General features: G+C 37.2%; 2 protein-coding genes across 16 annotated transcripts in view; one reads left to right on the top strand and one right to left on the bottom strand.

The window, feature by feature from the left end:
• The window catches only part of LOC136849127 (arylsulfatase A-like), a 56640-nt gene that overhangs the window by 29755 nt on the left and 19385 nt on the right, over positions 1 to 7500 (top strand). The window lies entirely within an intron of this gene.
• Positions 1 to 7500, bottom strand: part of LOC136849122 (5-phosphohydroxy-L-lysine phospho-lyase-like) — a 128076-nt gene that overhangs the window by 106282 nt on the left and 14294 nt on the right. The window lies entirely within an intron of this gene.

Raw genomic sequence — 7500 nt, 5'->3', positions numbered from 1 at the left:
TATATATATATATATATATATATATATATATATAATATAAAACTCCTCTTTTCTCTCATTTGCAATTCACCTTAAATACACGTTTGGGATCCAAGACCTTATGGTATATTTTGATGTTTCGTCATTCCTAGAGTCACTCTTCTTGCATAAACACTGCGCATCTACAGTACATGTATGTCTCAGCATTTGTTCACCTCCCGGTAATGTCGCGAGCTGATTTTAGCCAATTACAAGACGTCCAGTGACTCAGTCTTCCTTTAACTGGTTTTTTCTAAACCAGGACTTTGTCAAGATGCCCTACATGTTCGGAATGACAGCGCAGCATAAGGACTTACGATGTAGCTCTTGTGAACTGTGAGAACGGTGGTATACTTTTCTTATACCGAGAATGGGAAAAGCTAAAGTGAAAGTTTATAAAGTTTTTCAGTTTCTTCTTAAGTGAAAGACTGTTTCCTGCAGTTGTAAATAAACATTACATAAGAAAGGTTGTCCTTGTGTCACTCAAGCCAAACGAAACAGAATAAAGGCGTAAGGGTGTGAAAGCTAAAACAAAAGTGGTGCATAACAAAGAAATTCTAGCATATCAATCCATATTCCCTGTCGTCTTGCCTTTATAACAAGAAAATCATCTCTAAAGTTACCGTCAGTTCTGTCACAAGGAAATCTCTTCCAAAGCTGACCGTGATTCCGCCAACCCAACCCCCACCCCAATATCTTTTGTCTCCCGAAATTTTTCTGGAACATTTTGCCTGCGTAATTTCAAAACCTAAATTTTGGACTCTAAATGTGCTTGTGGTATATAATTAATAATGAACCAAACGTGACAAATATGTTAAAGTTCAAAAGTAATTCAACAATCAACTTGCAAATGAAGACAACCTAGCAGTGAAAATTAAGAAGTACGAATGAAGGGAATCAGTGACAAATAAGTGAACAAATTACGTACTTGAAACAATATGGTAATGAAAATAATCTGAGGGCAGAAGATATTTTTATGTAACAATAGAATGCAGCTTAACAGCAGATAAAATATGTTTTTGTCATGAAAAAGTAAAAGAAATATAAATATATGGAAAAGTTCTATTTTGCTTCAGAGTTGAAGTGTAAACTTACAGTCACCTAAAACATAAACATAAAATAGAGCGAATAACATTAATAGATGGAACTGAATAAGACATACCTTAAGATGCTTGACGCACAGATTACTGCATTGCGCAATGATGTGAATGATAATCACATGATCACACTACTGGTATGTAAATACGTATTTAGCCTACCTGGTCTACGCCAGGCCTCTTATACTCTTCAAAAGTTTACCACACTTAAGAGTTTCCTCTAGACAAGGGTGTGTCCTGACAAATGGCAATGTATCTAAACCACGACAGTTTTTAAAATTCAACACATCTGTTATTCTAACTATATGAGCAAGGGTGTGAATTTCACAAACGAAATTTAACCAATAATAAGCCAATTTACTTTTGTAATATCAAGACTAATTGACACCTCACTTGCAACTGATCGATCTACCTTCAAGATTTTGTTGGGGTGAATGTGCTTGACAATAAGCGATCGTGACTTATATTTCTTCGTACCAACTTTGTACAAAAACTTCTCCCATGGTTTCGTTGCGACCCTGCTGCCCTCTCCCACCCCCATTTTTTTTCCTTCACCGCCCCCTGGATCTTTTCAACACCCGGCAGGGGGGGGGGCTGGTATGGACCGCGACACCCGCTTCGGGAATGGCGGAGAATCTAAAACAACCAGCTGGCAACCTTACCACACGACACCCGAGCATCTTTCCTTTCATAATCAGATGACATCGCGTTATTAGCGACCTATGTATCTTTATCTGGTTTTATGATACATTACATGAGTTGTATAATAGATTTCATTACCTACTTTTATCTTAATTTTTCTAAGTTTCAGGTTTTCCTTATCTTTTTATTTACTTATCTTGATACGACATCCCCTGTGAGTCCGAAGGTAATAGTTATGTGAATAACTCCTTGCGACCCTCCCTCCCACTCGGGTATACCACCGCGTGTTACCAAGAGTGACTCCAAGGGGGTCCATAAATGTTTCCATTTATCTGCTCCATGAATGGTGATTCAACGCCACTCTTCATTACATATGCCAACAATAATTTCGATGTGTATCGAAAGATTATGAAAATAGTATACGGATAAGGAAAAAAACTAAGAGATATGTCTGCGATACAGACTAACAAACCCTTCGTTTTAGGAAAATAGCAAGGATAAGATACAGACTGGAAACGTTTCCAGTTCTTTTTATAGCTTTACTTTTTTCCTAAAATAAAGGATCTTCATCCTCTGAAAAAGTAGATTCTTTAGTCTGTATCAGAGAAATATCCTGTAGTTTAAACGACAATTCTTTTGACCTCTTAATATATATATATATATATATATATATATATATATATATATATATATATATATATATATATATATATATATATATATATATATATATATATATGTATATACTATCTCTATAATCTTCCGAAGCAAATCGCTGTCATCGAGGGTGTACACTAATTGTTTTTATTTTCCCATGAAGTCATCAAGTTTAGTAGTTATTTACTGCCCCGCCGGTCTTCATGTCGAAAGAAAATTTACGTTTATGAATCTGATTCTCGACGAATGCTTTGCTCATCTACAAAGTATCAAATATCGTAAATGCACGGTCATAGCCCTCTACCGGTGGTTACCACTGGGATTTAGTTAATTTATTAGCAGTTACCCCGAAAATTCCAACGTATGACAGCATTCCACATACTAACGGAGATTTACCCTCAGCAATCTCTTAAATACCCGGCCGTTGCATTGTTAATTCTTCCAATCTCCTAATACTTTCTTCAAAGTTGCAGACTCGATTTCTTTTGTTACTCAAAGTGACGCTTTATTTCCGTCGTCGCGAAAAATTTACATACTGTTTTATTTCCACGATATAAGATCTCAAGACGAATAAATGTCTACAAAAATTCAGTATTTGTTGCAAGGTTGTGCAGAGTGGAGGTCTGTTTACAAATAACTCCCGTCGTATATGATCTAAAATATTAAACTATGCACAAACATATATATGTATATAATATATATACAGTATATATATATATATATATATATATATATATATATATATATATATATATATATATATATATGTGTGTGTGTGTGTGTGTGTGTGTGTGTGTGTGTGTGTGTGTGTGTGTGTGTGCATATAAAAATAAGATAATCACACGCTTGTGTAATGTAAGCGAGTGATTTTCCTATATTTATAGTGTTGATGAAAATAGGGACAATTGTACTAACCCCTCCTCAGGTCTTTCTAGATATCCAATAATAGCAAAGTCATCCGCATGGGTACTATGCAGAATTTTATCAGAGCTCTTTGAAGTAACAAAAGCTGATTTTTCTTTCCGTCGCAGACGACACAATTCTCCTCTTCACACCTGCTACATCTTGACATGAACTCCAAGAGAATTATGAGTAACTTTTAGGTAATGTGATGATACGCGGGATGACCTTGATTGAGGTGAACATTGGACACTGTACCGCAGCGGCAAAAGCAGTGTATTTCAATCTACTGTGTCATTGTCAAACGGAGTGTGAATCGAAAAAATAATAGTCTGGGTGATACTTTTTATCTGATAGAATCTAAGGGTGGGTATGTCCACACTACAGTAAAATATGTCTTAACCACACGTAGGCAACTTGTCGCGCACACACATCACAAACAGATTGAATACAACGATTATCCAGCATTTACCAAGGATTAGTACTCAACTTACGGTCGTAGACTTATTTAAAACCTGTTGGTGATATGTATATAGTCAGCTACCGACGTGTGTTTATAACATGATTAACGGTAGTGTGGTCGCACCGAAAAATGCATGAGTGAAATAAAATTCGAGAAATAGCTAGACAACATTAACGAACATTTTTTATTCACAAAGTGAAGAGTTCTCAGTCTTCTTTTCCTAAAATTACCACTGAGACTCCTCCTTTTCATTTTCCTTAGTGCCTGCAGAGGCATTATTGATCTCTTTTCCTTGTTGTATAATTTATATGCGGCTGGCTTATCATTAACTCTACTTTATTTTTAATTTTACATTCACTGTACAAGAGGAGCACTTGAAGCTCATTAGGAAGATGAGGACAGTACTTTGTAAAAAGTCCTTACGCTACTAAGACCAACAAAATTACATACATTTCTTTATCCCATAATTTTGAGGCACGTGTCGTGCTTATTATTATCAATATCGTTGTCAAGTTATGAACAAGGAGGATTAGACTCAACTCTGTTGTATGGGAATAAAAAAGCAATATCTTACATTCCGAGCTCATGTTCCTATTTATTCCGGCTTTTACTTATTCATTTCAATTGTTAGTTATATTTGTTAGCGGAAGATCTGTAACAGTGCCACAATAATAGATTGATATGTCTTAAAGTCAAGTTTATCTCCGATTTCCATAGGATTTTTTACTTTTCTGGCATTTTTGTTGTCTGATTTCATTCTTACATAATTTTTTTCTTTAGGTTGCTATGCTTTTATAGCGTTTCTTTACTTTCTGGTGTCAGTAGTGTTCCACTTTAAATTGAATACCAAGCCGCGCGTGCACGCACACGCACGAAGACGCACTTCCATAATTATACATGTATTTGTATATATATATTGTTATACTCTCAGGCCGGTTGGAAGGATGAAAATGGATTTTTATTCAACTGCCTTAAGGGCCAACACAACGCTCAGAGTATAAGCGACAAATGTAACGAATAAACTGACTTACCTTGATATCACATCTAGGTAAACCGAGAAGTGGAAGTCGCCTTGTTAAAAACCAGTCGATACTTTAAAATGAATTTATTTACAAACGGAGCAATCAGAACATTAATAAGAAAGGGCTGACTGAGCAGCAAGCAAGCACATATAAGGTGCAATAACAGACAATGAAAGGGCTACAGCCCGGTTGAAACTGGTTTAATGAGTTGGGTAGTTCGCGCAACTGGATTTGAAAGGAGGGGAATGTGTCTAGCGCACCTGGACTGCTAAATCAGAAGACTCGTGCACGTGGCAAGATGGCAGTTAAACGTCTAAGGCTATTTTGGTTCACAAGGCAGGGGCAGACTGCTCGAAGAGTCAGATAACAGGATCTGGAAGAGAATTCCAGGTTAGCATTCAAATCAAATGACTTTCTCTCACATGAAATTACTTACTGCACGATGGAGGAATTGATCAATTAGGTTTGATTAGCACATGGTAACACTATGGTGGGAAGGCTCTAATTATTATCACTGAACTAATTTTCTTTGAGCTTGGGACAAGTCATGAGGGCCAAATGTGCGTGCTAGGCTGACTGGAACAAGGGCTTTGTTTTAGGAGAATGAAAAGTTGGAAATACTGAAAATGGAGAGAAATTCTCAAGAAGAAAAGATAACTGGCAGTAAATTGCAACTTCAAGACGTACCTTATTTCATCTGTGCATGGAGCTCGCTTGCAAACGACGAATTTCGGCCGCAGAAGTCTCGAACTTTGCCAGTTTGAAGGGAAAGGGAGACCACACCTACTGGATGCTTTGGCGGCCTGTGACGGACTGCATGTGTGCAGGCAGGGTGCGAAGCGACTCAAGTGTGGGGCACGAAGGCATCGGTCAATCTGGAAGAAGCAATTAACAGCCAGCGCACAGTTTGAAAAGGGATAGGCCTTATAGCTAAGTCTCCTAAGGGTCAGCATAGCAGCCCAATTACGGCCTTGGCTGGTCTTTTTGTCCTTAACAGCTTTCTACCGCCCCAAAAATCGTGCGAAGCTGGGGCTAAGAGGTCGGTATGGTCCCCCCAAATCATGTGATGTGGGGGTAGGCCTACATAAGTTCAGCCCCCCTTAGTGGAGTCTCCTCCAGCTGCCACTAAATCTGATTTCTAGCTAACGGACTGAAGGGACGAATTTTATAAATACGTGAATATATATATATATATATATATATATATATATATATATATATATATATATATATATATATATATATATATATATATATATATAATACTGTATGTATATCCATAAATGTTTAAAAAGTGTATGCAATTGAGTGACAGGCCAAGGTGAGTACGGTGATTACGGTATGCCTTGATGATGGAAATGTTCTAAAGGAAGTAGTGAGGTATTGTAGGGATTTAAGGGGCACAATGTTACTCAGTATACCAAGGAAAGTGTATAAGAGGACTGTCATTGAAGACTGATAAAGGAAGAACTATCTGGGAATATTAAAGAGAAATTGTAGGTACATGAGAGCGAGTTTGAAAGTGTGAGCAAGAAGAGATAGACGAAGGGAAATGTTAACAAAAGTAAGGTTGTAAAGATAAGTCGAAACCAAGAAAATAAAGCAAGTCATGAAGTTGTTGGAGATAAGTAAGATAACGTAATGATTAACGAATAAAAAAAACGACCGATGTATTGCCTGAGTTTCAGGCAGGAAAAAGTAGTTATGACTTGAATTCAGATTCGTATTGCTGCCAAGGTTAAAGTGCAATCCACAAAGATGAATGATTTATTCGTTGGGTGTCCAGCTGAAAATATTGTGGTGAAGTGGCACCCGCCGTAAATAATATTAGCATAACGGAAAGCTGGTTTTGCAAAGGTTGGTAATATTGTTATGAAGTTCATTGATGGAAGTATAATGAGTCACACAAGGAGGGACTGTAATCTGAATGAATATTATGGATGAAATATCAACTTAATCTTCCCTGAAATAATACATTTTCACCATCGTTCCCTTAGTCTTTTACTAAGATCACCATAGTAACAGGGTCCGCTGTATTTCTAGTCACCACCCAGAAATGGTAACCATGCATCACACTCACTTACGTTTCAAACTACATAAAACTTAAACGATTAGAACTCTCTCTCTCTCTCTCTCTCTCTCTCTCTCTGAAGCTATCTTCAGTCCCGAGGACGGTCTCCGAGGCCATCCCACTTCAGAAGGATTGTATTGATCTCAGATGAACTGAGTTGATGTTATGCAACTTCCAGGAAAGACCTGGTGGGCGATATTTCCTAGACTAATCTCTCTCTCTCTCTCTCTCTCTCTCTCTCTCTGCTTCGCGCACGCAAACTCGCGCTCTCACATTACTGAAAGAATCGCTAACGGCAAAATTTCTGCTAGATGAAACCGCGACATTTTCTTAACCTCATCGGCTATGTACCTCTTATTAAAATACAATAGAAGAAAAATTCTATATTGCGATAATATGTCTTTCAGACGTCGAAAGAACGAAATGAAGGATATTGTTCGATACTGTTCACAATGAGGATTGCGAGTTGCCTTGGACAATTATGTTCTTATCTTATAACTTAATGTTAAAGACGAACAATCTTTTTCAAAATGCTTCGCAGTGAGACATTTCCACCATACCCTTTTTGTAAGTGATCAACAAATGGAGTCTTCCATTAACGAAGAAGAACAATGGTACTTAACAGACACA

Source organism: Macrobrachium rosenbergii, chromosome 20 (genome assembly GCF_040412425.1).
Source record: "Macrobrachium rosenbergii isolate ZJJX-2024 chromosome 20, ASM4041242v1, whole genome shotgun sequence".
Lineage (NCBI taxonomy): Eukaryota > Metazoa > Arthropoda > Malacostraca > Decapoda > Palaemonidae > Macrobrachium > Macrobrachium rosenbergii.
The sequence above is the reverse complement of the archived record's forward strand: the minus strand, read 5'-3'. Positions and strand labels throughout refer to the sequence as shown.